The 8,608-nt window shown below is 52.7% G+C and overlaps 1 long non-coding RNA gene across 1 annotated transcript; it reads right to left on the bottom strand.

Moving 5' to 3' along the window:
- Window positions 1-1,157: 1,157 nt before the first annotated feature.
- On the bottom strand, window positions 1,158-8,337 carry LOC121826296 (uncharacterized). Its single transcript, XR_013046868.1, has 2 exons — window positions 3,506-8,337; window positions 1,158-1,576 (listed from the first exon to the last, which is right to left on the bottom strand). It is a non-coding gene; the product is annotated as an uncharacterized LOC121826296 (long non-coding RNA).
- Window positions 8,338-8,608: the final 271 nt, after the last annotated feature.

Below are 8,608 nucleotides of genomic sequence, written 5' to 3'. Positions count from 1 at the left end.
GCACACCTCCAATAAGCCAAACCTCCTAATCCTTCCCAAACAGGCCCACTAGCTGGGCACCAAGCATTCCAGCATATGAGTTTATGGGGCCATTCTCATTCAAATCACATGATATTAACCTAATCTACAAACCTATTCTTCTTTGGTGCATATGTGTATGAGGTGTGCACATGTTCACATGTGCATAGACATGTGGATACCTGTGGAGGCCAGAGAACTTTTGTGTCTTCCTCTGGTGCTGTCTTATGGGGTGTTCTTGTGTATGTGCACATGCGCGTGCGCACGGAGGCCAGAGAAATGTGTCTTTCTCAATTGCTTCTCAACACTGAACCTGAAACCCATAAATTTCAGCTAGACTGGCTAGCTAACAAGCTCCAGAATCCACCTGCCCTCCCCCAACCCCCTCACACCCCAGCATATGCCACCATACTTGACCCTTTTAAAAAAGATTTCTATAATTTAAAAAATGTGAATCTATGGCACAAGTGCATAGATGCTCAAAGATGCTAAAAGAGGGTGTTATATCCTGGAGCTGGAGTTACAGTGTGGTCAACTGACATGAGCATTGGGAGCCAAACTCTGCTCCTCTGGAAGCCCAACCACTGAGCCCTCTTCAAGCATGGCTTTTTAATGTGCTAGAGATGCAAAAGGTCCTCATATTTGTGTGGCAAGCACTTTGCCAAGTTATCTAGCCCCTAAAACTACTAAAACTATTGTCTTTTTAGAGATGGGATCTGGCATATAGTCCAGGCTTGTTTTGAACTCTTGGCAATTTTTAGTGTGGGATCACAGATGTATGCCACCTGCTGCCAGTTTAAAAAAAGGTGGGGTGAACTATTCTCAAGAACCTTCATAGACTGATAGGAACAGACTTTGAAGGGGCTGTGGAGTCAGCTAGGAAAGCCCAGAGAATAATGGGAAATGCCAGCTGAGGCTTTGACATGGGTGAGTTCTCCTTGGCTTGTGCAATCAGAAGTCCAGGACACAGCATTTCTGAATCGATATAGTAGCTCAAAGATGTCACCAGGGACTGTGATCTGTTTCCTGCTACGTATTTCTTGATGTCCTCATGGTCACAGGTGGTAGCTGTGACTCTGGTTATCAGATTGTTTCTCTATACAAAGGCAGATGAGAAGGGAAAGAATGGAGAAGGCAGAGATGGTTTTGCGTTTATTGTCTGAGAGCACGTCTTACAGCAGCTGGGTTGCAGGGCTCTAGCCAGAGTCAAGGACACACCTGGGGTGCGACAATGGCTTTGGGGTGATTCCTCCACTGTGGGTGTTGCTGACTTTTGTCACCTGAGGCAGGTGTCGTCACCTCTCAGCCTAGGCTAGTGAGTCCAGGCCTGAGGCAGAGGATGTCCTCACCAATGGACACTGCTGTTCTGTCAGTGATGGTGTCGTCACAGTGGCAGGGACAGGTCACTCATTTCAATCTACAAGGTTTAGGTCAGATTGACCTTCCTTAGGGGTCAGGGTGCAGCGTGTGGCGGGGGAGAGAGTCTGCTGCGCCTCCTCTGGCCTGGAAGGCTCATTGCAGTGAGTGAAACGTGTCCCGAAGCAAATGCCTCATTTCACTGTAGGGGAATCAGAACCAATTGATTGTGAGCAACTTCAATTAATTCAATTTGGTGAACAAAAGGAAAAATGTATTGCTCACAGCCACAGCACCAGTGGTTAATCTCAGCTTCATAACCTCATTCCCATGGTGGCTTAAATAGTTCAGTGGAGTAAAGGTGACTAAATTATGTGCCCTCCCCGTGTTACTCATAGAGTCCATGGCCATATCATTAGTCCACTCGGCTCACCAAGCAGTTGTCCTCAGAGGCCTGGGAGCTGGTTCAGGCTGGCGCCCAGACGGGATCAAAGCAAACACGTCCAAACCCCTTGCACAACACATGTACTTTTACATATATTCTGCACACTTGTGACTGACATCCTCTGGCACACACACGCATGCACGTGCACATCACATCCAGACTTGGAGGTGAGGAGACACTCCTTCCTCCAACACATCTTCAACATCTGGTCTCACCTTCCAGCTCATAACTATGGTGGCCTGAGAAGTTGCCTGGAATACCTCAGTATGCCCAGACTCAGTTACCCCACGAATAATCTGGGCATCAAAGCCCCTGAGAGCCCCCAGGCAAGGACAGAGTGCTCTGTGAGCAGCAGCCTCCATGTGGCTTGCTTCCTTCATGGCTCCTGAGATGTTTGTTCCTAGCCATAGGTGCCTGTCTTCTCCCAGGACTGTCCCTTCCTCAGGTCTAAGAAAGCTCTGCTCTCCGCGTGTCTGAGCAGCTCACTCCACCTCTGCCTGGGTTTCTTCCACTATAAACCTGGTCGAAGCAGTTGACTCACAGCTCGAGGATATCATATGTGAAAGCATACCTGACCCACAGACAGGACCGCACCTGGAGGAGCAGGTGAGGCGAGGGGTCCTGGGTGGGCAGGACATCGAGATGGTTGGCATTCCCTAGGAGACTCCATAGTGTTGCCAGGGCAGTGAAGCATCAGGCCAGACAATTACAGAGAGGGCAGGTGCCTGTGACAGGCACAGCCCAGAGGGACAGGCTGTAGCCCCAGTAGCAGATGGTGGAGGGGTCAGGTCAGAGCTGGCGAGGTGGGGCTGAGTGTCTTGGGGCTCCTGACTTCCGCCAAGCCCTCCTTCTGTCACACCTACCCTGCCCTGGGACTGGCCCCTCCACCGCGTTGCTACTGCTGACAGTGACAGCGACCCAGCTGCAAGTGGGGGAAGGGACAGTGCTCCAGCTGGCACCGCCTTGTTAATAAAGGCAGATTGCTGCTCAGCTCGTCCCTGGCACTCCTGACGGGACCATTAATATTCCAGGGAAGATTAAGTCCCATTCTGCTCCTGCCCTGCAACCTCTGGCACTTCCTGACAGATCCGATCGAACCAAGGTGCTGGAATGGGGGCAGGCTGCTGAGGGGACTCCTGGATGTTAGAGGGTCCTTCAGACTCCACCACAGAGTGTATGGTGGGGGGGGAGAGGGGAGGAGGAGGGAGAAGGGATGAGGGAAGATTAAACAGGGTGGGAGGAAGCTGGCTTTCTTTTTCTCCCCTGGCAGGTCCTTTAGAATCCTAGAGTCTGGTTCTGTCTGTCCTTTTATCTGGTGCACAGAACACAAGTGACCCACCTGCCATCACGCAGAGGTCTCCTGGCACAGGCAGAGAGGAGGAGGCAAGGTCAGGAGCCCGCGCCCCGGGAGCCTCCAGGGGCTGTGGCTGCCCTGCCTTGGCCCCTGCCTGGTTCTCCCCAGGCAGTCTCTCTTTGCCTGAGTGGCCAGGGAAGGTGGCAGGGTCCTGAGGAAGAAAAGCATTGGCAACAGGGGGGCTAATGAGACCACAAGGTCTCATTTAAAGCCTCAGTAGACCCTAGGGTCCAACTGAGCGTCTGCCCCTCACATGTGTTCATACAACATAGACTCCCACACACGCCACACACCAGCATGCTCCAGTGCCCACCAGGGTGCCCAGGACTCACCTGTTCCTGGAGTGTGTGTGACGGTCACTTCAGCTCTGCGGCTGGGCCTCTGGCTTGTATTTGGAACTTCGGCGTGTGGATGAGGTCCTCAGGAGCCTGGGGGCCCTTCGGAGTAGTTCTAGGATAGGGCCTGGTCGCCAGAAAGACCCAGGTAGGACTAGAGGAGTGGGACTTCCTGCCTCACACTGCGTGGTGATGGAGAGGGCTGGAAGATGAACTCTGTCACCAGTGGTGATGGCTACATAAAGAAGATCCAAAAATATTCTTAAATGATGGAGCCCTGGAGTTTGGGGTTGCTGAGGTGTTGATGCTGGTGTGGGGACCCCTGAGAGGGCAAGGGAGCCTATGCTCCTCCCTACACCTAGCCCTGTGTGGCTGTGCCTGGGTTGCAGCCAGTCACGGCAGGACAAGTACTCCTGGACGATCGGTGCACAGTCCTGCTCAGAGTCCTGACTGGCTCTAGAGTCCAGTGGTGGCTTTTGCTGCTGCAGAGTCACGAGGCAGCCTTGACACCAGTCTGATGGGCTGCCTGGGCCTTTCCCCTCTCCAGCGCGGTCCTCGGACCCCCTTGTCGCAGGGAACTTGGCTCAGAGGTTGAGACACTTACGCAGCGTCTTCCAGGCTAAGGCAGGGTTCAGATGCAAGTTAGCCCCACTCTGAGCTGATGCCTTGAACGGGTGGCTTGCATTTATGTCCCACGAGGTCCTCATCCCTCACGTTCACCCCCACACGCCGCACAGTGCAGATCTGTCGTCCCTCAGATCCAGCAGTCATTCTTTCCCCTTTGTGGGATCTCAGGCACTCACTCCAGCTGCTTCCGGTGCCTGCCAGGCTTCTTCCTGTTGACCCAGGACTGACCTCTTCCCATCTGTGAAGTTCCCAGCTTAAATGCCAACTTCCCCTGAGAATGTAAAACGCGGGAGGGCTTTGGAAAGCTGTGTGGTTGGGTTTTGTTATTTGTTTTGGCATTTGGGTTTTTTGTTTGTTTTTGGTAATTTTGTTTTTGCTTTGTTTTTTGGTTGTTTTTGTTTTTGTTTAGAAGGAGGGCCTTATGCAGTAGCCCAGGCTGACCTTGAACTCCTGATTCTCCTGCCTTCCTTCCCCAGGTGCTGGGAGTGTAGGTGTGGATCATCCTGCCCAGTTGTGCGGTCATTTTAAAAACTGTTAAAGCATTTCATTCCTGGGCATTGATCCCAGAGAGGTGAGGATGCGCGTCCCCACCCTGCATGCTCACTGGACACTAGGTCATGTTCTCACTGTCCATCAGACTCTGGTACTTACCTCTTGTGCTGTTATACCCAATGTCACAAGGAAGCTGCTGCCTAGACCCGTGCTTTCAGTTCTTGTGGGATTGCTGGGGCTTACAGCCATTCGGATACCAAGGAGACCTCCCTCCTAGAGGAGCGGGCTGTAGTTCTTCTACTTCCTCACCAACCCTTCTAGAACTTTTGGAATTGCACCTTCCCCGTGTAAAGGGGCATCTTCTCTGGCTCCGACTTCACTCCCCCGGAGGCTAAGGATGCTTCACACCTGCTCATATTCTTACTGGCTGGCCATTCGGATGTGGGAGGAATTTCTACTCATATCATTTGTCTCTTGTCTTTTCTGAGTCGTGAGTCCTTTATCAGGTGGAGTCCGCTGGTAGACATGTAATTTGCAGCTAGCAACACCTCCACCTGCTCTGCGCGTTGTCTTCACGCTCTTGAGTCTTTGAAGTCCACAGTTCGCTTGGTGTCTTTTCACGTTGCTCGTAGCCATTGAGCCGTCCCGGCTGAGATTCCATCGTGGGAGCTGGGGCTGTCAGTCAGCTTCCTGCCACAACAACAAATACCTGGTGCAACCGAGTTACAGAAAGTTGAATATGATGGTACAGTCCTGTGATCCCTACACTTGGGAGGAGGTGGAGGAGGGTAAGGAGTTCAAGGCTGGCCTGACTGTATAAGAGCATCTCAAAAAATTGTAAGCCTACACCTGTTGAGGCTGGGCCCTCTGACTAGGTTGGGTGCATTCCTTTTAGACCTCTGTTGGGATGGACAGCTCATTGTGGTGGGAGCATGTGGTAGTGAGAAACCATTCCCCTTGTGGTCCAGAAGTAAAAAGGGAAGACTTGAGTTGCACACTGCCCTGGAGGGACAGCCCAGCAGCTCAAAGGACCACTTCTAGGTCCATATCTCAACATCGCTAGGACTAGCAGCTAGCTGGGGACCAAGCTTTTAACACATTGACCTTTGAGGAACCTTCCAGACCCGAATAGCAGACAACACACAGACTTCCCTTCGTTTTCTAGTCTCAGCTTTTCCGTCTGTCTTTGCTCCACCGCCTGCCTTTCCCCTCCGGTTAATCAGTACTGAGGACTGAACCCAGGGCCTCACGCGGGCTTGGCCAGTGCTCTGCTGCTGACTTGATACACTTTGCTGCATATGATGTTACTGGTTGTCAGCCCCATCGCGGTTCCATTTTCAGGAAGTGAGACCAACACCTTCACTCTTCCTCCTGTCTGTGTCTTCCCGGTCCTCGATCCTTGATCCTCGGGCAGGAGCTGCTCTCCAGCTGGGAAGTTAGGTCGCCAGTGTGTGACAGCTAGAGCCTGGACTGTCCGCTCACTGTGTGGCCTGGGACTGCTTTTTCTTAGGCTGGGCCTGTTTCCTCATGGGTAAGACAGCAAATTGGACAGCTGATCCCTGGGCCTCCACACAGTTCTCCAGCCAGTGAGCTATCTTCTTGGAAAATCTTGGACAATAAATGTCCTTATTTCACCAGCTTCCCACCCCCCTCGCCCCGCTACACACACACACACACACACACACACACACACACACACACACACACACGTGCACGCACATACACACAAACGCTCACACATTCATCCTTCATGCACACAGCTATGACTCATTCAGCCTCAAGTTCCTGATTCAGCCATTTAGCTCAGTCGCCCCAGACACTTGGATTTCATTCCCTGGCAAAAATCTCCAAAAGATATTTTGGGGACCAACATAAGGTTTCCAATGTTTTATTTTGTCAAATAGGACATTCAAAATAGCAAGTCCGACCACCTGTTACAAGCGCTGAGTCACCGGAGAAAGGGCGAGGAAGGACAGCTCCCCATACCGAGGGGGAGTGGACAGCTTCTCTTCTTACTATGCTCAGAAACGGCTCCTGCCTCTTTAGTTCTTGATAAAATGCAAATTCCATCAAAAGCAACTTCGGTGGGCCTCACAGGAGTGGGGGCCTTTTGAGGGGTGGGGAGCTGGCAGGCCTGGCGCAGGGAAGGACTTGTCTGGTCGCAGAGCCAGGTCTCAGTTTGCCTCACCTGGCAGGAACTGTGCGTCCCAGGTGGGCATCTCAGCAGCCTCCCCACCTCTGTGTTTCCCCAAACAAAAGTGTGGGGGCTCTAGGCTTCCCCCACCCCCTCGACAGCCTTGCAGCTGGGTCCTCTCATGCCTTCCAGCTGCTGCCTTCTGTTTACAGTCATTTCCACCTTATATGTGAGCCCCAGGACTGTGAGAAAGGCTGGGCCCACCTCAGATGTGTTCTCCCTCAAGGCTGTGAAGAATACTGGTTCTACCTCAAATGTGTTCCCCAAGGTTGTGAGAAACACTATGTCCATCTCAAATATGTTCCCTCCCCAGGCTGTGAAAAATACTGGGTCCATCTTAAATGTGTGCCCTCAAGGCTGCGAAATAACTGTTCTCACAAAGTCTGTTTGGGTCACAGGACACTTGGCATTGGTGGCTCGGTCTGTCTGGACTTCCAAGAGTTGCCTTTAAGGAGAGGAAGCCCACCCTGCTTCACCACCCATTCTCCCAGAGCCTTGGTGTGCACGGTGCTGCTGTTCCTTTAAGAAGCTCTCCTTTTCTCCCAGAGGGAACCAATCAGAAAGCAGAGGGAGGAAGTGCTCGGGAGTGTGACCACTAGCTGTTCCAATAAAGTAAGCCTCTGTAGGAACCTTCCAAGAACCAGCGCCTGCCGGGCAAGCCTACTTAAAGGGCCAGTGTTGAACTAGGGCCGCCGCAGTGGAGTGTGCCGAGGCCTGGAACTGACCAGTACCTTCAAATGGCTGCTGGTCTACAGAACACGGGAATTTGCTCCGAAAGATGAGTGATTTAACTGACTAATTGGGCTTTTATTTGCATTTTAAATCATGCTCTTTTGCTAAACTAATGGACCCCCTATTTATAGATGACTCCAACACAAAGCGACTACTAATTACTACAATTAATATCACGTTAAGGGCTTGCCAGCCAGCTTCACAGCAACTTGTATCGCCTACTCATTTTCAATGAAGGCACACTGACGGGGGAATACTGGTTATTAAGAGTGGGCCCGAGGGTGTAATTACTGCTCACAAGGTCATTAAGCTGCTCCCCTGCAGGGCTGGCCCATGGTGCCTGGGGCTTGGGGGGCTGGGATCCATGTCCTACCTGGAGGCCATAAAGACTCAGAGCTGCAGGCTGCCCACAGATGGTGAGCCTGACCCAAGCTGCTAGCAGAGGAGCAGATGAAGTTGGGGTGCTCAGTGGCAGGCTGAGGCAGATCCAGGCAAGGAGGCTGAGGCAGCTGAGGGGGCTGAAGGGGATGGTCCTTCCTTCAAAACAGCTGTTGAGGCAAAGACAAGGGAGCTGACAGCCCCCAAGCCTCCTGGGGCAGCAGCAGCAGGTGGCGGCCTCCTCCGGGACAGGCCTGACTGTCACAGTGCGGACTTTGCAAAGAGAATCTGAGAAGAGATGGCTGCAGGGTGCACAAGACAACAGAGCACAAGGCAGAGGGCCTTGATGCCGAGCCTGGAGGGTGGGTGGAGGGCGGGCTGGGGGGACGCCCTCTGCTCCTGGTCTCAGTTCCACAGAGCTCCTCACAGGGTACCAGCCCACTCCCTTCAGCAGCTCAGGGGCACACCTCAAGGAGCACTGAAGAGCCAGAAAGCTGCGGGGGAGGCCTCAGAGTTCTAGGGGACGACTGGGTGGCTATGGGCATGTGGGCATGTGTTAGGTAGACACTGAGGCCAAAGTTGTGGGAGGCAAGTATTCACACCAGTCCAGTGCAAGCCAAAGGCTGGCTCACTGCTCGCAGACAGACGGGTGGAGACACTAAGTACCAGAGATCTCA

This window comes from Peromyscus maniculatus, chromosome 21, assembly GCF_049852395.1.
Source record: "Peromyscus maniculatus bairdii isolate BWxNUB_F1_BW_parent chromosome 21, HU_Pman_BW_mat_3.1, whole genome shotgun sequence".
In the NCBI taxonomy this organism is placed as follows: Eukaryota; Metazoa; Chordata; class Mammalia; order Rodentia; family Cricetidae; genus Peromyscus; species Peromyscus maniculatus.
The sequence above is the reverse complement of the archived record's forward strand: the minus strand, read 5'-3'. Positions and strand labels throughout refer to the sequence as shown.